We start from the raw sequence: 23,350 nt of genomic DNA on the forward strand, positions 1-23,350 counted from the left end.
CAAGGCTGTTTATAGTGTGTGAGTCATTCCTTGAAGATAGGAACCTTGGCTTACTTATCTTCCATTCCAGCTCTAAGCAGACAGAACAACTTAAGAAATATTTATGGAACCTCATACTATGCTGAGGGCCTGACCTGGTTGCTATGAAAGTGTATGAATGAAGAAACATGATTTTTGCCTCTAAGGAGTTTATAAATAAAATGTACCTTGAAGAAAATATTTCTTAATTACTGTGCAAGGGAAGTACAAATATTTCTCTAACAATTATGAATTAGAGGACTTTTTAAAATGTGTATTTTCTAGAGACCCAGTGGTATATGATTAATGTATTCCAGAGGACGAGTGATCATATTTTTAGAAAGGAATTTCAAAAATGAACAGTCTGGACATATTTTTCCATATCCTGTTTCCTTCATGCAGCTGTACTGACAGATGTTCTCAGACAATGATCGAATGTAAACAAAGTAAGGCAGGTAAATGCGAATAGTTTTTTGTCACGTTTACCTGACAGCATGCACTCAATTATTTTTATAGCACGGTTTAAATTTTCTTAGTGCTTTACAATCTAACATAACAATTGGGTAATTATTGTAATATACCCATAGATACATGGCTATTATAACCATTTAAAAGAGGGGAACTAATGCATGACAATTGAATGAAGTAAATTGTCCAAGGTCAGTGAGATGCACTATGGCAATTTAGATTTATTGCCTTTTCTAAAATCCAGAGCCCCTAGGATGGTGGTGCTTCTTCATAATTTTCTTGATTTTCGACACCGCCTTCATTATCTTTGCATCTTAAAACTTTTGAGTATAATTTTGCTTACTCTTGGAAGTCATTTCAGTGATAGGTATAAAATATATAAAGTTAGTTGTTGACTATAAATTATATGACATTTTCTTTGTCAGTTTCCTTTCTTTTATTTGCTATATGGATGCTGAAAAAGCAGTCACTTGAAAAAGAGACATAAGTAATTTTGCCTCTGGGAAAATCCTGGAAAAGACTGATATATAACATTTAAATACACTGAAAAATTTAGAAGACATGTTGTGGTTTTATCTCTTTTACTTTAGGGAATTTAAAATAAGTCAGGTTTTGCAAATGTGAATTATCAGTGAAGCAGATAGTGAATCAGCTGGGAAAATCACATAAGAACCACAAGAAACAGAATGACCTTCAGAAATAAGCTGAAAGTGCATGTAAAGCAACTTAAAATTGAACGACTCAGGCAGATTAGAAGATTAAGGCTCAAATTTGTTCTTTTAACTAGTGTGTGAAACCACAGTGCTGTTGAGTCAGCTCTTCCTGGTGATCCTTTTTGGTCAGAATTCTCTGCACAAATACATTCATATTTTCTGACTAATGAAGGATATACTGGATTAGAAACTAATTGTTACTTTATAACAGGAAAAATAATCTGAGAAAATGGGATCTGGATATTGAAAGTGTTACAGCAACCCTATAACCTACCAATGAGCACAATAGCACCTTATTTTTCCTTATATAAACATATAAAAGTTTACATAAATTCAGCCATATTTCAGATGACATATGAGTTTGCTACTTTTTAAAATAGGGCTATGATTAACCCTTTCGTAGAGGAATAGCTGAATTTTTATTTTTTAGTTATTTTTTTAACCTCTATTTCTTCTTTACTGTTGAATTACAGTTTGATGTTTTACAAGTCAAAAGACTGAATATTTCCTCTTAGGAAATTGACCACATTTTCCTGTTTTTTTTTTGTCATTGATTAGTCTGGTGTCTGACTAAATGATATCCCTTTTTAGTTAATCTGTCTAATCTAGTTAATCTGTCTTTTCCTTCAAGTTACTTTTAGTATCTTTTTTTTTTTGACTCTGTGCTCTTTTGGCTCACTATTATGCATCTAAGTGTGCATTCATTATTTATCTTGCTTCCAATTTGTTAAGCTTTCTGAATTTGTACATTGAGACATATATTCAGTTCAGTCAGTTCAGTTCAGTCGCTCAGTTGTGTCTGACTCTTTGCGACCCCATGAATCGCAGCACGCCAGGCCTCCCTGTCCATCACAAACTCCCGGAGTTTACTCAAACTCATGCCCATTGAGTCGGTGATGCCATCCAGCCATCTCATCCTCTGTCGTCCCCTTCTCCTCCTGCCCCCAATCCCTCCCAGCATCAGGGTCTTTTCCAATGAGTCAACTCTTCGCATGAGGTGGCCAAAGTACTGGAGTTTCAGCTTCAGCATCACTCCTTCCAATGAACACCCAGGACTGATCTCCTTCAGGATGGACTGGTTGGATCTCCTTGCAGTCCAAGGGACTCTCAAGAGTCTTCTCCAACACCACAGTTCAAAAGCATCAATTTTTCGGCACTCAGCTTTCTTCACAGTCCAACTCTCACATCCATACATGACTACTGGAAAAACCATAGCCTTGACCAGATGGACCTTTGTTGGCAAAGTAATGTCTCTGCTTTCTAATACGCTATCTAGGTTGGTCATCACTTTCCTTCCAAGGAGTAAGCATCTTTTAATTTCATGGCTGCAATCACCTTCTGCAGTGATTTTGGAGCCCCCCAAAAATAAAGTCTGACACTGTTTCCACTGTCTCCCCATCTATTTCCCATGAGGTGATGGGACCAGATGCCATGATCTTAGTTTTCTGAATGTTGAACTTTAAGCCAACTTTTTCACTCTCCTCTTTCACTTTCATCAAGAGGCTCTTTAGTTCCTCTTCACTTTCTGCCATAAGGGTGGTGTCATCTGCATATCTGAGGTTATTGATATTTCTCCCGGCAATCTTGATTCCAGCTTGTGCTTCATCCAGCCCTGTGTTTCTCATGATGTACTTTGCATATAAGTTAAATAAGCAGGGTGACAATATATAGCCTTGACGTACTCCTTTTCCTATTTGGAACCAGTCTGTTGTTCCATGTCCAGTTCTAACTGTTGCTTCCTGACCTGCATACAGGTTTCTCAAGAGGCAGGTCAGGTAGTCTGGTATTCCCATCTCTTTCAGAATTTTCCACAGTTTATTGTGATCCACACAGTCGAAGGCTTTGGCGTAGTCAATAAAGCAGAAATAGATGTTTTTCTGGAACTCTCTTGCTTTTTGGATGATCCAGCGGATGTTGGCAATTTGATCTCTGGTTCCTCTGCCTTTTCTAAAACCAGCTTGAACATCTGGAAGTTCTCAGTTCACATATTGCTGAAGTCTGGCTTGGAGAATTTTGAGCATTACTTTACTAGCGTGGGAGATGATTGCAATTGTGCGGTAGTTTGAGCATTCTTTGGGATTGCCTTTCTTAGGGATTGGAATGAAAACGTACCTTTTCCAGTCCTGTGGCCACTGCTGAGTTTTCCAAATTTGCTGGCATATTGAGTGCAGCACTTTGACAGCATCATCTTTCAGGATTTGAAATAGCTCAACTGGAATTCCGTCACCTCCACTAGCTTTGTTCATAGTGATGCTTTCTAAGGCCCACTTGACTTCACATTCCAGGATGTCTGACTCTAGGTGAGTGATCACACCATTGTGATTATCTAGGTCGTGAAGGTCTTTTCTGTACAGTTCTTCTGTGTATTCTTGCCACCTCTTCTTAATATCTTCTGCTTCTGTTAGGTTCATACCATTTCTGTCCTTTATCGAAATGTTTGCCTGAAATGTTCCCTTGATATCTCTAATTTTCTTGAAGAGATCTCTAGTCTTTCCCATTCTGTTGTTTTCCTCTATTTCTTTGCATTGATCGCTGAGGAAGTCTTTCTTATCTCTCCTTGCTATTCTTTGGAACTCTGCATTCAAATGGGAATATCTTTCCTTTTCTCCTTTGCTTTTCGCTTCTCTATGTAACGTAGACAGCTAGTGGGAAGTTGCTGTTTAACACAGGGAGCTCAGCTCAGAGCTCTGTGATGACCTAGAGGGGTGATGTGGGGGTAGCATGTGTATACTTATGGCTGATATGTTGTTCTGTGGCAGAAGTCAACACAACATTGTAAAGCAATTATTCTCCAATTAAAAATCAATTTAAAAAAATCTGAGCAATTCCCAGTATTCGTGAAAGATGTAAACTTACAAATTTAGCTATTCTTTTTAATAGGACACATTTATACTTGTTTTCTGTACCAGTAATTTAAGTAAAAAGAAAAATGCAGTTATGTTGAGATTATCTTTCTAATTGAGTATATCAGGAATAAAAACCACAATCTTAAAAATCATTAGCTATAATGCTAGTAAATCAGAATCTTAAATTTAATCCTTTTTATTAAAAGACAAATTCATCAGGACGGGTTACATCAATTGATGAAATGATTCCAGTCTCTATCAATAGACCTCTTTTTGTTTAAACAAATAAGCACCAAAGGACAAAAATTCAAAGAATAACAACAGCTAAGGCAAAACCAAAACTCAGAGTTTTCATGATTGATTAACCCCTTCAACTCAAATAAAAACCACCAACAAGACACAGAGTTAATAATGCTATGTGGTAGCATCATTACATATAAAGGAAAGCAGTCAAACTAGGTCACAGTTTTAACATACAGAATGTGTCTAGAAAATAACCAGATTGTGTGAAGGAGTGAAGAATTGGTTCTTCATAGAGTTTTACAAAGAAACATTCTGAAAGTATTTTGAGAGAACTGGAGAAAAGATATTTAACCTGTTAAAACTTGCATTATCTATTTCATTAATTTGTGTTTATTTGGAAAAAAAAAATCTCAGTAGTCTACTGCTGGATTGTCACACTACTGTCTCTCATGTAGCCAAGCTGACAGCTTAGCCACGGTGATGTCAACAGAGGTGGACCCCACACATCCATTTTCTTGGAGAAGAGCATGAGTGAACTTGTAAGGAAGACTCTGTCTTTTATTGGGACTACAAGGTGGGACCTTGTAGTGGGGAGGACTTTTATCTGAGGCAGGCGCTTCTTTACCACTGAGCCACCAGGGAAGCCCCTACTTAGGCATAAGAATGAGTTAATGAAATGTTTTGATGCAGATTTAAAGAAATGAATGCTATCCTACCTTTGTGAAGCTTGGAAGGAACTTTCAGTGATAGCTTCAGTTGTGTCTAAGAATCATTGTTGGCTTTTTTCTTATTGCTTAGGCAAGGGAATGTATACATTGAATGCTATGATGCAGGTTAGGGAAATTACTTTACTTTTGGATTAGACTGCCAATACATTAAACTTGGAAAGGAATTCCAGTTACTACCTAAGACCCAGTCATCCCCCCTAGTCCCCCTCCTATTGCTGTGCGGTAGGTGGTCCTAAGTGAAAACCCAGCCTGTGTTCTCATCTGCTTCGTTATGCCCTTCAGTCATGCTGGGAAAGGTTGAAGGCAGAAGGAGAAGATGGAGGCAGAGGATGAAATGGTTGGATAGTATCACTGACTCAAAACTCTAGGAGACAGTGAAGAACACCAGAGCCTGGCGTGCTTCACTCCGTGGGGTTGCAAGGAGTCGGTCATGACTTAGCGACTGAATGACAACGTGAGGGAAACAGATCAGCACAATCCTTAAAAAACATTTCAAAATATGTGCCTTAGCATAAACTTTCCATTATGAAAAATTTCAACATGCATGAATGTGGAGAGAATAGAATAATAAACTACTATTGACAAGTAATTTGATTCTGGTGATTATGAATATTTTGCCAAGTTTGTTTCATCTATCTCCCATTCAACTAACTTGTGTCTCCCCGTCCTCCATTACTCCATAACCATCACCAGACTATTTAAAACCAATCATCAGACATCATTTCCTACATTTCAGGTAAAAGGTTAAAAATGATGGTGCCGTTATTACACTAAAATCACAATGCATGCATGCTAAGTCGCTTCAGTCATGTCTGACTCTTTGCAACCTTATGGACTCTAGCCCGCCAGGCTCCTCTGTCCTTGGGATTTTCCAGGCAAGATTACTAGAGTGGGTTGACATGCCCTCCTCCAGGGGATCTTTCTGAATCAGGGATTGAACCTGCATGCCCTAAGTCTCCTGCACTGGCAGGCGGGTTCTTTACCACTAGTGCCACCTGGGAAGCCCCAAAGCATAATATTCCAATAATAATATCATCTAATACTTATTCTCCCAGTTGTCTCAAAGATGTCTTTTAACTGAATAGGTTCAATTAAAATTGTTTTTTTTTTTTTTAAGCAACTAAACAACAGTGTTTTATAGTAGCTGTTTATTTTTTAAAGCATACCCACCAATCACTTTCAGATATATATATTTTTTAAGAGTAATCCTTTTTATTTTATTTTTATATTATATATATATATTTTATTAGTTGGAGGCTAATTACTTCACAACATTTCAGTGGGTTTTGTCATACATTGATATGAATCAGCCATAGATTTACACGTATTCCCCATCCCGATCCCCCTCCCACCTCCCTCTCCACCCGATTCCTCTGGGTCTTCCCAGTGCACCAGGCCGGAGCACTTGTCTCATGCATCCCACCTGGGCTGGTGATCTGTTTCACCATAGATAGTATACATGCTGTTCTTTTGAAATATCCCTCCCTCACATTCTCCCACAACGTTCAAAAGTCTGTTCTGTATTTCTGTGTCTCTTTTTCTGTTTTGCATATAGGGTTATCGTTATCACCTTTCTAAATTCCATATATATGTGTTAGTATGCTGTAATGTTCTTTATCTTTCTGGCTTACTTCACTCTGTATAATGGGCTCCAGTTTCATCCATCTCGTTAGAACTGATTCATAGATCAGTGGAATAGAATAGAGAGCCCAGAAATAAACCCACACACCTATGATCAATTAATCTATGATAAAGGAGGCAAGAATATACAATGGAGAAAAGACAGCCTCTTTAATTAGTGGTACTGGGAAAGCTGGACAACTACATGGAAATCAGTGAAATTAGAATACAACCTCACACCATACACAAAAATGAACACAAACTTGTTTAAAGACCTAAATGTAAGACATGACACCATTAAATTCCTAGAAAAGAACATGGGCAGAATATTCTTTGACATAAATTGTAGCAATATTTTTTTGAATGAGTTTCCCAAGGCAAAAAGAAAAAAAGGAAAGACAAACAAATGGGACCTAATTAAAGTTAAAAGGCTTTTTGTAGCAAAGGAAACCATCAACAAAATGAAATAACCTATGGAATGGGGGAAAGTATTTGCAGACAATACAACAGACAATGGGTTAAAATCCAGAATATAAAAGAACTCATACAACTCAGTATCAAAAAACAACTCGATCAGAACAATAGGCAGAAGATCTAAATACACATTTTCCCCAAAGAAGACATAGAGATGGCTAATAGACACATTAAAATATGCTCATTATTATTAGTTATTAGAGAAACGCAAATCAAAACCACAGTGAGTCACCTCACCCTAATTAGTATGGCTATCATCAAAAAACCTACAAATATTGTAAGACTTCCCTGGTGGTCCAGTGGTTAGGACTCTGTGATTTCAGAGCCTTGGGCCCAAGTTCAATCCCTGGCTGGGAACAAGATCCTGTAAGCCACACTAAATTTTTTTTTTGGAAAAAAAAAAAGAAACATGCCATGTTGTTTCAGAAACATGGACGGACCTAGAGATTGTCATACTGAGTGAAGTAAGTCAGACAAAGACAATTATCATATGATATTGCTTATATGTGAAATCTAAAAAAAATGACACAAATGAACCTATTTGCCATCAGAAATAGAGTCAGGGATGTAGGAAACAAACTTATAGTTACCGAGGGGGAGCTTGGGGGGAGGGATAAATGGGAGACTGGGACCAACATGCACACATTGTTACATGTAAAATAGTTAACTAATAAAACCTATGGTGTAGCACAGGAACTCTACTCAGCACTCTGCAATGATCTACATGGGGAAAAAATCTAAAAAAAAGAGGATGTATATAACTATTCACTTTTCTATACGGCAGAAATTAACACAACATTTTCAATCAACTATGCTCCAATAAAAATTAATTTTCATAAAGTCTGTCAATAAAATGGAACTTCCCTGGTGGCCCAGAGGTTAGGTCTCCAAGTTTTCACTACTGAAGGCCCAGGTTCAATCCCTGGTTGGGGAATTAAGATCCTGCAAGCCACGCAGTGCAGCCAACAACAACAAAAAAATCTACAAATAATAAATGCTGGAGAGGGTGTGGAGAAAAGGGAATACTTGTGCACTGTTGGTGGGAATATAATTTGTGCAGACAGTATGAAAAACAGTATGGAATTTTCTTAAAAAGCTAAAAATACAGCTACCATATGATCCAGCATTTCCACTCCTGGGTATATATCTGGAAAACAAAAAATCTGTTTAGAAAAGATACATGCACCCCAGTGTTCAGAGCAGCACTATTTGCAATAACCAAGACATGGAAGCAACCCGAGTGCCCATCATCATTTAATATATATAAAATGGAATATTATTCAGCCAAAAGAAGGAATGAAATACTGCCATTTGCGGCAACATGGATGGACCCAGATAACATTATGCTTAGTGAAATAAGTCAGAGAAAGACAAATACTGTATGACATCAATTATATGTGGAATATAAAAATGATACAAAATATTATTTAATAATAATGTTAAAAATAATACAAATGAATCTATAGACAAAACAGGAACAGACTCACAGACATAAAGAACAAACTTATGGCTACGAAATAGGATTGGGATGGAGAGATGGGGAGGCACAAATTAGGAAGATGAGATTAATAGATAAGCCTACCAGGCTCCTCTGTTCATGAGATTCTCCAGGCAAGAATACTGGAGTGGGTTACCATTTCCTTTTTCAAGATACAGGCTACTAAACATAAAATAGATAAGCATCAAAGATTTACTGTTTGTAGCACAGGGAATTATACCCAATATTTTGTAATAACCTATAATGAAATAAATTTACAAAAAAATTGAACCAGTATGTTGTATACCTGAAACTAACACCATATTGTAAATCAACTATACTTAATTAAAAAATTTAAATTTAATTAACTTAAAAAATAAAAATTGGTTGTTTCTCTTACTTAAAAAGTTAATAGATTTTATTTCTTAGAGCATTTTTAGGTTTACAGAAAAACTGAATAGAATTCATAGACAGTTCCCTTATTTCCTCCCCTCATGCCATTTCCCCTATTATTAACATTTTGCACTGGTGCGCTGATGTGGTATGTTTGTTATAATTGATGAACCAATAATGATATATTAGTATTAACTAAAGTTCATAGTCTACCTTAGGGTTCACTCTTAGTACTGTGTAGGTCTATAGGTTTTGCCAAATGTATAATGTCATATATCCAGCATTACAGTATCATGTAGAATAATTTCTCTGCCCTAAAAAATCCCTTGTGCTCTATACATCTCTTCCTCCTTGCTCTCTCCCAAGTCTTGGTAACCAATGATCTTTTTATTGTTTCTAGAATTTTTCCTTTTTCATATAGTTGGAATCATATAGTATGCAGCCTCTTCATCCTGGATACTTTCACTTAGCAATAAGCATTCACACATTTAAGGTTCCTTCATGTCTTTTTATGACTTGATAATGGATTTCTTTGTAATGGTGAATACCATTGCATTGTATGGCTTTGTTTATCCATTTACCTATTGAGGGACATCTTGGACATCTTGCTTCCAAGTTTTGGTAATTATGCATAAAGCTGCTGTATATTATTACATGCACGTTTCTGTGTGGCCTTAAGTTTTCCATTCATTTGGGTAAAATCCTCAGAGCATGATTGTTGGGTCACATGATAAAATGTGATTTAGTTTGGTAAGAAAGCACTAAACAACAGAAAACCCTCTAAAACGGCTACGCCGTTCTGCATCCTCACCAGCACTAAACGAGTGTTCCAGCTGTTTCACATCCTTCCCAGCGTTTGGTGGTGTCTAGAGTGTCCTGGAGTTCAGTCATTCTAATAGGTGTGTAGTGCTGTCTCCTTGTTTAGATTTGCAGCTCTTTAATGCACCTCTTTAATGAGGATGTTGAGCATTCCAAGTCTCTTTTAATCTGTAATAGCTTTATACCTTTCTTTTCCCCTGGCCATGCCATTTATCTGTTAAAGAAACCAGGCCATTTATTTTGTAGAATTTTCACATTCTGACAGATTCATGATGTGTAAAGTACATGTTTGTTGACAGAAGTTTAGTATCATCTTCATGTTTGAAAGAGAACACGCAACTAAGAACCTGTTGGATGGAAAGACCTTAAGATACTACCGTGCTTAGTTGCTGGGTCGTGTCTGACTCTGCAACCCCATGGAGTGTAGCCCACCAGGCTCCTCTGTCCATGGAATTTCCCAGGCAAGAATACTGGAGTGGGTGCCTGTCCCTTCTCCAGGGGATTTCCCTGATCCAGGGATCAAACCTGGGTCTCTTGCATCTCTTGTGTTGGCAGGCGGATTCTTCACCACTGTGCCTAGATTATACTGTATTTTATATTATTAACAGTTCAATTTAGTGCTTTAAAATATACTGCCTACAAGGGATAGACAGGTGTTATGTTCTTTTGGAATTCCTCACACATTTCAGATGACAGATTTGTTTCTCTTTTTTGTAAATTTGTCTGATTTCACATTAACTGATAGGGTTAAAAAACCTCTGGCCAATGTGGAGTTAAGTCTTTTTAGTTCTTTTCAATAGACTTTTAGTGCACATTAAAAAAATGTTGAAAATATAACTTTCTAAAATTGCTTAAGGCTAAGTATGCATTTTGGAGAAGCCACGTTGTAACTCCCTTCAGGAATAACGAGAGCACAAAGGAAATGTCTGATTTACAGTCAGTTCACGGCGGCTTCTATCAGAGCATCTTACTTTCTCGTTCACAGTTGATATCTTGGCCATGATAGTCCTTGTTCCTTGAAGCAATAATTTCTCTTGACAAATAGTTTTTTCTAAATGAAGGCTCTACTACTCTATAGTTTATTACTCTTTAATTTCTGCGTTTTAAAGGGTAATGTGGAAAGTATTGTCGGTGTTGTTGGTGATCTATGGACTGATGCACAGACAGATTGAAAACTGAGTTATTAAGCAGACCTCCTTTTTTTTTTTTTAAGATTTATTTGTTTATTTTTGGCTGTTCTTGGTCTTCGTTGCTGCCTGTGGGTTTTCTCTAGTTGCTGTGTGTGAGCTTCTCATTGCGGAGGCTTCTCGTTGTGGAACACGGGCTCTAGGTGCACGGGCTTCAGTCATGGTGCATGGGCTTCAGTTGTGGTGCATGGGTTTAATTACTCCATGGCATCTGCAGCCTTTCCGGAGCAGGTATCAAACTCGTGTCCCCTGCATTGGCAAGTAGATTCTCAACCACTGGACCATCAGGGAAGCCCAAGAAACAGACTTCTTGTGTTTTTTTAAAAATACACATCTTATTTGTTTGGAAGCAACAAACTATGTTAAAAAAATAAGGATTTCCTGTCGGGAGCCGTTAGGGGAGGTCCTGCCCGTGACGAGGTCATGAAGAAAATACCGGGCAGGCAAGGCCGTCCGAGACCCCATCCATGACGAGGTCACGAGGAAAATACCTGACAGGCAAGGCCGTCTAGGATAAGGGACCCTCCAGGTTGGCCTCGGCCTCTACCCTACCCTACATCCTCCCCCCTTTTCTGCTGTAGTTCTTGTTTGCCCTGCTGCGGATTCTTGTGTTGCCTGCCGAGAGCTCTCCTGCTCCTCTTTCACTGAGTGAGGACCAACTTAAAACCCTAATTAATAAATCTCCTGGACGCTGGTACCCTATGAAGGGGCCAGGGATGAAGGAAATGCTTCAGTTCAAACCCTTTTGCTGGCATTCTGGCTTGTTTGATAAATGTGTGCTCACATTGCACAAAATGCTCATGATTGTTCTAAACATCCTATACATAGTACGCTAACAAAAGAAACTATTAAGCATAGGCCCCTTCGCGGGGTGAAAAAAGCTCCACAAATATTATAGCCACAAATGTGCCTAATAGAAAATAGTTTAGATAGAGATTAGCTGGCGACTTCTTGCAGGTAATTAACTTTTGGACTAAGAGCCTATTTTGTGCCATATCTGCTGTTTTTGCAATCCTTTGCATTTCTGTTCTGTGAAAATGTAATCCTATCTAGTTCCCATAGAGATGACGCTTATTAGAAAGAAAATAGATTAATTATAAGAAAGACAGGGTCGGCTACTGAAGTTGCTTAAAGTTGCACCAGGTGCAAACCATAAATTGTCAACAGGCCTGAAAGCCAAAAGATATTATACATAGAGATTAACCATTAAAAAGGCCCTAATAGGCACAGAGCCCTTTGGGGGGTGAGGAAGCCCTATTAAAAAATACAAAAAATATTGTTTTAAAAGTGGTTATTAGATCAATGTTTGATTGATGTTACTGTGCTGAGGTTATGCAGTGGACACTATTGTTAATATGGTTAAAGATCTAGTAAAATAAGAGTTTAGCCCTAGTGTAAAAACAATAAGATAACTGTTAATTTTAACTAGGAGTGCTAAACAGGGGCTGCCTCACCAGAGCCACAGAGTCTTTGTGTGTTAAACTTTTTAGATAAATTTAGCTGAGAATTTCTGCAAAAAGACTGACTTTTATGTTAACAGGATTGTATGTCTATTATGTTACAACTTGCTGTACCATGAGACTGCCACTTTTCTGTTTTCTGCTAACCTCAAGGCCAGAAGATAATGTACAAAAAATCTATGGGAAAAGACTCTCATAAACAAAAATATACAGAGCACACCTGGTTTCGTAAAGGACAAGCTGATATAATGTTAAACTAAGTCTGTGTGCTTATCTGCCCCTTAGAAATGTACCAACTTAGGGTATAAAGGCTACGGTGAAAAATAAAGCAGCTGCCAGACTCTGCTGCATATTCCTGGTCTGGTCTTTCTTTCTCTCTCTCTCTCTCCCTAGCAGACTTGGCCCTATCAAGGCCGGTCCTACGTGTCTCTCTCTCGCCGACGCCGTTCATCCTGAGGGTTCCCCTGGATCCTGCCGGGGCTGGACCCTGGCAATTTCCTTTAGTGAAGAAGACCTTAAAATATAACGTCTATTGTTATCACTAAAGTTCCCATGTCATATATATTTTTGGGGATTGATGAATTTTTATCGCGATGTCTAGTATTTGTATGGAAACTGTCCTTCAGTCTAGGCAAACCTGCTGGTGGTGCACTTCAGACCCATTCCTACACGGAAGGGGTCTCTCATTTTTTCTGCATAATTTTATTTATTTGTTTTTGGCTGTGCTGGGTCTTTGTTGCTGAGTGGGCTCTTCTCTACTGCTGCTGCGGCTGCTGCTAGGTCGCTTCAGTTGTGTCTGACTCTGTGCGACCCCATAGACGGCAGCCCACCAGGGTCCCCCGTCCCTGGGATTCTCCAGGCAAGAACACTGGAGTGGGTTGCCATTTCCTTCTCCAATGCAGGAAACTGAAAAGTGAAAGTGAAGTTGCTCAGTCGTGTCCGACTCTTAGAGACCCCATGGACTGCAGTCTACCAGGCTCCTCTGTCCATGGGATTTTCCAGGCGAGAGTCCTGGAGTGGGTGCCATTGCCTTCTCCATTTCTCTAGTGAGCAGGGGCTAATCTCTAGTTGCAGTGCACGGACTGCTCATTGTGGTGGCTTTTCTCGTTGCAGAACACAGGCTCTAGAGTGCAGCCTCAGTAGTTGTGGTACCCGGGCCCAGTTTCCCCACGGCATGTGGAATCCTCCCAGACCAGGGATTGAACGCATGTCCCCTGTATTGGCAAGTGGATTCTTAACCCCTGGACCACCAGGGAAGTCCATGTCATGGAGTTTTGAGTTGATGATGCCCTTTGACTGCGTATACACTAGAGGTGAAGCTGTGAACTGGCCATGAAAGGTCCCTGTGATAGATGGCTTTGCTGAACAACAGCGGTCCCCCACCTTTTTGGCACTAGAAACCAGTTTCGTGAAAGATAGTTTCCCACAGACTGGGTTGGGAGGGTGGTTTTGGGATGATTTAAATGCACTACATTTATTGTGTACTTTTTTCATATTATTATTCCATCAGCTCCACCTCAGATCATCAGGTATTAGATCCCAGAGGTTGGGGATCCCTGATGTGTGGGACTTCAGATTTAGAGCCTGGGCCTGATATTGCTACTCAGCACTACTCCAGGGTCTGCCTGGTGGCTGGCTGCTTCTGGAGATACCCGACGTTGGGAGATCCCTCAAGCCTACTCCGAGAATTGTGGTGTGGACCCCTGGCAACTTCTTTTCACAGCAAAGTTCTCAGTACAATGGAAACTGCACAGAATAAGTAACGTAGTCCTACTTTTGGGTCTTGGTGAGTCTGTTCTCCCGGAGTACAAGCAGAAGGTATTTTTGGCACTGAGCTTAGGTCACCTCCAATTTTTAGTTAGGGAAATTGAAATTCTTTTGTCCATGGTGTTGTCTATAGTGATGAATACAAGGCTATCCACCACCTGGGTGGGAATCCTAAAATCCCTCTGGTCTCATCCTCTGTGCTTCCTCACATTTCCCGTGACTAATTGTGGTGTAAGCGGAGGCTGTTGATGATCCATTTCACTAAATGTTGAAGCAGGTGACATTAAAACACTTCTCTTAGGTAGACTCCTAATTACAGAACAAATGTAAGAGTTATAGTTCTTATCTTCTAAGAATTTTTTTTCTTGTCTTCTTAGAGTTTTCATCAGTAATTATTTTGTCATTGTCGTATTGTTACAGGGATGTCTACGTCTCTCTCCTCCTCAGTTTGACCCAGGAAGCATTTATTCCCAGGCACAGAAAAAGATGAGGTTATACTGTTTGGATCGTGTGGAGACACCAGTAACATGTTGCATCTGTTGTTATGACCAGTAGGTGGCAGGCTGATGCAGAACGACAGTGCCCTGGGAAATGACAGCATTCAGCGTCTGGCTCATTCTCTGGTCTGAGGGGCACGCAGGCTTTTCCAAGATTCAGAACGCAAGCTGGAGAAATTCAACCATCTGTCACCTTATGGACCTGTCACCCAGTTACCTTTTCCTCCTTATTTCTTCTTTTAGACCTTCAAACACGAAAGACTAAGCATCCTATTCCAGGTAATAGAGTTATTTCCAAACCATTGTAATGTGACCCAAGGGCCCCCTTATATAGATGCCTAGAACTCAGAGGGGTTGCACTCTAAAAGTTTGAGTCCTGTAATGAAAATTAAAAAAACACCAAAGAACCCAGAAGTGGGTGATGGGAAATTATAAAAAGAAGGGTCTATTAACTACCGTCCTTAGACAATATACCTTCACAAAATTACCTCCTCTTTCAGTGTTTATGAGAAGTCCAAAAGTTCCCGTCTAAATTGGCTTCCAGGAGTCCACTGCGGGTGGGGAGCCAGGTCTTTTCTCTTTCACCGTATTTTGTTTTTTCCTGCACTGAAGTGGTATTGCCTACTGGCACTCAGCGTCTCCATCAAAACAGAGCCACTTTGTCCCCATGTGTCTTCAGATTGGACACAGTCTAGTTTTGGTTCACACCCATCTGCGGTAAATGACTTCCGTGGGAGTGGAGGTGCCTCTGACGCCCGAATTACTCCTGACCCTAGGCTGCCTTCCCCTCCTCCGCCCCAGCTCTGTTTCAGGCCCTGTCTGCGGGCCCAGTGCTAGCCTGTCGTCCCGGGGTGTTCCAGCTTGTGTCCTTGTTCAGAATTCTAGCTCTTCCCTGCTAGTTTTATCACCGTGTTACTGATTAGGCTCTACTGCTGGCACCCAGACTTCTTGCCTGTTCTTAATCTGTTTCAAGACTCTGACGCTGTCACCATCAAGTCAGTTAAACTCTTTTTCATGTCCCTAGGGTTGCTTAATGGAAACTAATTATAGTTGTTCCTCAGTGTCCACTGGGGATTGGTTCCAGGTGACCTCATATAAAAATCTAGGGATGTGCTTATATAAAATGGCATAATATTTGCATATAATCTATGTATATCCTTCCTTACATATATTAAAGTACCTTTAGACTACTTAAAATATCTAATACTATGTATATACTATGTACATAGTTATAGTGAAAGTTTTAGTCTTTTAGTCATGTCTGACTCTGCCACCCCATGGACTGGAGCCCACCAGGCTCCTCTGTTCATGGAATTCTCCAGGCAAGAATACTGGAGTGGGTAGCCATTCCCTTCTTCAGGGGATCTTCCTGACCCAGGGATTAAACCCAGGTCTCTGTATTGCAGGCAGATTCTTTACAGTCTGAACCACCAGGGAAGCCTAAATAGTTGTAAGTACAAATATAATTCCTATGTAAGTAGTTGTCAGTTCCTGGCAAACTCATGTTTTGCTCTTTGGAACTTTCTGGAAAATTCTTTTCAAGTATTTTCAATCTGTGGTTGGTTAAATATGTGGGTGCAGAACTTGTAGATATGGAAGGCCAACTTCAAAAAATTTTAATTGAAATGTAGTTGATTTACAATGTTATGTTAGTTTCAGGTGTATGGAGGACCAACTTTTAATAGAAAATTCAAGAGGTTATACAGATAAACTCTTGGAACTAAAAAGAGTTCAGCAGGAATGGTGAGTACAAGATCAACATGCAAAAATTAACTGTATTTTTTATACCATCAATAATCCCTTAGGTGGGGCTTCTCTGGTGGCTCAGTGGTAAAGAATCCACTTACCAATGCAGGAAGCCCAGGTTCGATCCCTGAGTCAGGAAGATCCCCTGGAGAAAGAAATGGCAAACCGCTCTAGTATTCTTGCCTGGGAAATCCCATGGACAGAGGAGACTGGTGGGCTACAGTCCATGGGATCACAAAGAGTCTGACACGACTGAGCGACTCAACAACTATAATACAATCCCTTAGGTAATGCAATTTAAAAATATCATTTGCAATAATATCAAGGATTATAAATCTGACAAATGATATGCAGACCTTTATTGAGAAAAAGTATAAAATGTCATTGTAGCAAAATAATAACATAGATGCAGAGTTATATCATGCCCATGTGATCTCTGAGAGACAACAGTGAGCAGTCTTGAAGCAGAATCTTCTTTCCCTGCCTGGAAACGGCAACCCACTCCAGTATTCTTGCCTGGAAAATCTCATGGACGGAGGAGCCTGGTAGGCTATAGTCTGTCCGTGGGGTCGCAAAGAGTCGGACACGACTGAGTGACTTCATTTTCACTTTCACTTTCACCCTGGATGAAAACCAGGAACCCTAACCACTAGTCTATCAGGGGTTAGAGGCTAGAAGCAAATTTACCCTTGCTTTTGCCCCTATTTGAAAGCATGGATGTTTCAAGGAGGCAAAAAGTATAAAAACAGGTCTAAAGTTTGTTATTAGAGATGGAGCACAATATGTGGAAGAGCACACAGAAAAACAGTTTATTTATTTAAGACAGGAGCAAGGTTTCCCAGGTGGCAGAGCGGTAAAGAATCCGCCTGCCAATGCAGAAGATGCGAGAGATACAGGTTCCATCTTTGCGGAGGAAATGGCAACCCACTGAAGTACTCTTGCCTGAAAAATCCCATGGACAGAGGAGCCTGGTGTGCTACAGTCAGTGGGGTCGCAAAGAGTTGGACGGGACTTAGTCCACACACACACACACACACAGAAGGCAGAAATACACACCCAAAGAGAAAGGGTATGGGCATCTTACCTAATAAGAAGTAGTGAAGTAAAGAGGCAGTTTAATCACTTATATAGGGCAGTTCCTCTACGTCTTCGTTCTTCTCTGGCCAACTGTCTCACTTCTTTTCCCTCATCTGACCTGTTTTAGGGTCCTCCACAATATGAGTTTTCATGTTTTTACCAAGATGGATTCCAGCACAAAGGCCTGTGGGAGGTTTGACCACATTTATTTTGGGGTGATGTCCCCCTTCCTTTTTGAAACCCCTAGTCTTTCTGAGTATGTACAGTCAGGGAGGTTTCCCTGACCTCAGGAGTGGTCGTCTTGTCTCTTTATTGCAGCAGAACCCAGCTTCTGCCATTAACTTTATCCTTAGAATGTTTAGGGAAAACAAAGCTCCAGTTTACTTGACAAACTCAAACTGCTCAGCCCAGGGGCCCACATATTTCCTGTTGTTGTTGTTGTTTAGTTGCTCAGTCCTGTCCAACTTTTTGTGACCCCATGGACTGTAGCTTGCCAGGCTCCTCTCTGTCCATGGGATTCTCCAGGCAAGAACACTGGAGTGGATTGCCATTCCCTTCTCCAGGGGATCTTCCTGACCCCTGATTGAACCCAGATCTCCTGCACTGCAGGCATATTCGTTACCATTTGAGCCACTAAGGAAGCCCCCACATACCTCCTACCTCACAAGTATGGGAACCTTCAGTTTCATAAAGGTGTTCATTTTCCTAAGTTAATCTATTAGTTAAATACAAATTCAGATAATAATGCCATCACTCTTTTCCCCATGGAATAAGACTGATTCTAAAGTTCATATGGAGGAATAATAGTCAAAGTTCAGCCAAAAACAATTCTGAAAAGGTACTATAAGAGGTGATTTACCTATTAGATTCCAGAACTCAATGCAAAATTTTATTAAAGTATGTGGTATCTGGTCCAATGATAGGCAGATCAATAGAAGAGAAGTAATCGCTGAGAAAAATGACTGAAGCATTTTTGGGACATTGATATAAATGTGATGTATTAGTTAGAATTTCTTTCTGTGAGGGGAAAAACTCAAAATAGCAATGGCTTAAACAAGATATTGTTTATTTCTCTCTTGCCTGTTAGTCCAGAGGAAGTCAGGGACCTAGGTTTTTATCTTAAAAAAAAAATAATTTTATTTATTTATGTTTGACTGTGCTGGGTCTCCATCACTGTGTGGGCTTTTCTCTAGCTGTGAAGAGTTGGGGCTTCTCTCTAGTTGTGGTGTGAGGGCTTCTCATTGCAGAAGCTTCTCTCTGGAGCGCAGGCTCTCCGGTGCACAGGCTTCAGTAATTGAGGAAGTGGACTTGGCAATTGTGGCTCCTGGCCCTGGAGCACAGGCTCAGTAGTCGTGGCACACGGGCTTGGCTGCTCTGAGGCATGAGGGATCCTCCTGGGTCAAGGATCAAACCGTGTCTGCATTGGCAGGTGGACTCTTTACACTGAGCCACCACGGAAGCCCCTAGACTCATACCATTTTATACCACTGTGCATGGCCTACTTTTCCAAACTCAACTAATGGTTCAGGATGGCTTCTGCAGCTCCAACCAGCAAGTCTGCAAGCAGCATTCTGCAAGCAGGAAAGAGGTTAAGGAAGGGAAAAAGAATGCTTCCTCTGTTTGGGGACATTTCCAGAAGGTTGCACACATTACTTCCACTAACAGCTCATTGGCCAGAACATAGCCACACCAGCTGCAAGTAAGGCTGGGAAATGTCATTAATTCTGGTTGCCCATGTTTCCAGCTAAATCTGATACAGGTGGCAATACAAATCAATGGAAGAAAGATTCCTCATTTATTATATGTGTTGGGACAGTAGATTCATGAGAAAAATAGAATTTTTGATACTTTCTTCACACTGTACATAAAAAGTTTTGATGAATTAAAAACCTAAATGTGAAAAATAAAACTTTGAGTACTTGAAGAAAATATAGAAGATTATCTTTATGGTTGCAGTAGAAAGCTTATTTGTTTAACAGGAGATATGAAAAGCACAACCCACTAAGTATGTCTGATAGATTTGCACACATTGTAATGAGAAGCTTCTGTACCACAAGAGACAATAAACAAAAAGAGAGGCTAAGAAAGGTATTTGTAATTTATATACTAAGATAACATTTTAGCATCCAGATTATGTGAAAGAAGGTGAAAGTGAAGTCGCTCAGTCGTGTTTGACTCTTTGCGACCCCATGGACTGTAACCTATTAGGCTTCTCCGCCCATGGGATTTTCCAGGCAAGAGAACTGGAGTGGGTTGCCATTTCCTTCTCCAGAGGATCTTCCTTACCCAGGGATCGAACCCAGGTCTCCTGCATTGTAGGCAGATGCTTTACCGTCTGAGCCACCAGGAAGTTGTATGTAGTAACAGACTATATGTAGTACTCATAAATCTGTAAGAAAAAGGCAACCTAACACAAATTGAACAAAGGACTTCATGAGGCGGTTTCCAGAAGATGAAAACAGAATACCAAGATACACCTAATTGTACCAAATACCTTTCTACTGAGAAAAAGGTTAAAGAGAATTTCTTTAAAAACAATGATTTATTTCTTTATTTATGGTCGCGCTGGGCCTTGGTTGCTGCCCTCAGGCTTTCTCTAGTTGCAGCAAGCTGAGGTTGCTCTAATTGTGGTGCGTAGGCTTCTCATTGGAGCAGCTTCGCTTATCACAGAGCACAGGCCCTGGGTGTGCAGACTTCAGTAGTTGTGCACAGGCTTAGTTGCCCTGTGGCATGTGGAATCTTCCCTGACCAGAGATTGAACCCGTGGCCCCTGCATTGGCAGGCAGATTCTTAACCACTGGACCATCGGAGAAGTCCTAAAGAGAAATTTCTTACTCACCAAAAAGTAAAATAAAATAGAAAGGCAATTAATATGTGAAAATATATTCAACCTCACTAGTAAGAGTACTGAATGGAAGAATGCATTCTAAGTTACAGTGATGCTTGATTCTGGACAGATTAGATCCAATATCTGGTGAGGGAGAGGAATAGGACTGGAGAAGGGAACAACAGGGGAGTTTAACTTGTTATATAACTCCTAGCCTTTAAGTTAAAAAAAAAAAAAGAAGAGTGAGAGTGACAGAAATAAGGAACAAAACCTTGCCACAGGGCCCTCTCAGTTAGACTTTTCTTGGCTTCATGGGCACACTCTTGGGTGGGGCCTGCTGAGGCCTGCAGGAGAGAGGGTGGAGGGGAGTGTTGGAGTTACCGCACTTTCACTCTGCGTTTGCGCTGGCCTTCCTGGGGCTATGGCTGAGGAGTGTGGGCCACCTTTTGTGCAGAGGCCCCATGGCCCTGGTTCTCTTTGCCACCATATCTCCACGGAGGGAAATGCAAGGGAGTCTATTTTGAATTCTGAAGGAAGACCCCGGCTCATTCTCTAATCTTGCAAATGAAGAGCATGCCCTTTTCTTTGACATCTTCAGTCAGTTTCTGCTGCTTTCTGACTCCTCGGGACATACAGGATACCAGAGTCAATTTGTTAATTCTGAAGGAAGACCCTGGCTCATTCTCTAATCTTGCAAATGATTAAAATCTCAAATCTTGCCCTTTTCTTTGACATCTTCAGTCAGTTTCTGCTGCTTTCTGACTCCTCGGGACACACAGGATACTGGAGTCAATTTGTTCTCTCTGAGTCAATTTGTTCTCTCTGTCCTTCAGGCTAATGCCCAGGAATTCTGACAAAGTACCTGATGGTCCCTGATCCATGGGTTGTGCCTAGATAATTATTTGGAAAAAAGGAAAAAAGATTAAAGGAGGGGGAAACAAAGGCAATATGCAAAAATACATTATTTCAATAATTGAAAGAGGCATCTGAAATTAAAGTATTAGTTGCTCGGTTGTGTCTGACTCTTTGGGACCCCATGGACTGTAGCCCATCAGGCTCCTCTGTCCATGGAATTCTCCAAGCAGGAATGCTGGAGTGGGTAGCCATTCCTTTCTCCAGGAGATCTTCCTGACCCAGGGACTGAACCCCAGTCTCCCTCACTGCAGGCAGATTCTTTACCGTCTGAGCCAAATTATTTCAGTATTTGAAAGAAGCATCTGAAATGAAAGCCTTATTAATATCTGATTTCTTTCCATATCTAAAATGAAAACATGGTCCTTCTGGGAGAGCCCACACACAAGACTAGTTTGGCAGTGGCGGTGGTGGGGTCACCTAGGAGTCAAAGTGTGTATCTGGTTCCTGAAAGAGTCAGGAGCTGAGCACAGCAACTGTGGGGCTTTTGGGCGTGAGCTGAGCCTAGGAGGGGAGCAGAGCCAAAATGATCAAGTGTGCGTGAATGAACACAGGCTCAAGGTGAGCCTCGAGGTGGGGGCTGCGTGGCGGAGCAACCGAAGCCAAGGTGGATGAAATATCAGAACTGAGTCAGATCGGGAGGCAGGTCACCACGGAGGAAAACTGAGAACCACAAACTCAGGGATACCGGCGGAGTCATGATTCTGCTTTGTCTGTTTCCATTTCAAGTCATTTTTATTTTTGAATGCTGATTAAGTGGTTTACATTCTCAATTTATTAGATACAGATTTATGTGTGGAATTCCCTGGTGGCTCAGCGGCAAAAGAATTCACTTGCAATGCAGGAGACATGGTTTGATCCCTGGGTTGGGAAGATCCCCTGGAGAAGGAAATGGCAACCCACTCCAGTATTCTTGCCTGGGAAATCCCATGGACAGAGGAGCCTGGTGGACTACAGTCCATGGGGCTGCAAGAGTCAGACACAACTGAACTAAACCACCACCACCACCACATAGATTTATGTAATTATATTTATATAATTTAAAATTTCTTTTTCCTTTATACATTTTCCTTTTGCAAAAATCGGTGATGTGACAGTTAACTTCTTGGTGTGTGTATAATGTTGACCAGGTTTAAAAATCCTGACACAGTATATTGGCTCTGACGCTTTAAAAAAATACAGACAATATAAAAGTTAAGTTCAGTGTTTAAAAAACCACATTTGCATGAAGTTTAAAGACAAAAAGAATTCTACAAGACTTAGTGGAAAAACAAAAGAAAAGCCAGCAGCCCCCTTTACCTATGTTGTCTGTTTCCAGAGGAAACCATTCTATTTTTATTATTTACATTATTGTTTATTTTTTATATTGTTTACTATTTACTACTATACTATTGAGTGGAGTTGATGTCCAATATTGCATAAGTTGTAGGTGTATGAAATAGCAATTCACAATTTTTAAAGGTTATACTCCATTCAGAAGAAGCTATTTTAGTTTTCTTGGCCACGCAGCACAGCTTACAGGATCTTACTTCCCCGACCAAGGATTGAACCGGCACCCTCAGCAGTGAATCTGTGGCACTCTGACCACTGACCCGCCAGGGAATTCCCCAGTGAAAGCCATTTTAAATGGGAAATTTTCCTTCATGGCATTTCTAGCTCAGTTTCCATCTTTTCTGCTGGCTTTCCATATCTTCATTGAGATCTTAACTAGATAGTTTTCTTAGGCTGTGGTAATTCTGGGGACAAAATTTTTGGTTATAATGTTCATGTCCTCTGTTATTACATTATTCTGGTGAGAATTATTAGCCATTTTCCTGTTTTTACTTTTTAGTTTAAACTGAATTCTCTTGTATCTTTGTATAAATCTTGTTTTGGTACAAAAATATTTTCATTATGGAAAATGTCAACATATGGAAGTAGAGAGAAGTGTGCATTGAATCCCACATATCCCTCACCTGCCTCAACAACCCTTGACTATAATTCCATATAATTCCACCTGGCCCAACCTGCTTGTCCCCGCTTGTATTATTATTATTTATAGTAAAATATATATAACATATAGGGCAGTTGATAAAGAA

At 40.2% G+C, this 23,350-nt stretch overlaps 1 long non-coding RNA gene across 1 annotated transcript in view; it reads left to right on the top strand.

The window, feature by feature from the left end:
- LOC122422864 overlaps window positions 1–23,350 on the top strand; it is a 37,615-nt gene that overhangs the window by 8,452 nt on the left and 5,813 nt on the right. The window contains exons 3-4 of the long non-coding RNA XR_006263988.1: window positions 14,766–14,989; window positions 16,364–16,453. This is a non-coding gene — a long non-coding RNA (uncharacterized LOC122422864). The remainder of the gene's footprint in view (window positions 1–14,765; window positions 14,990–16,363; window positions 16,454–23,350) is intronic.

This window comes from Cervus canadensis, chromosome 20 (assembly GCF_019320065.1).
Source record: "Cervus canadensis isolate Bull #8, Minnesota chromosome 20, ASM1932006v1, whole genome shotgun sequence".
Lineage (NCBI taxonomy): Eukaryota > Metazoa > Chordata > Mammalia > Artiodactyla > Cervidae > Cervus > Cervus canadensis.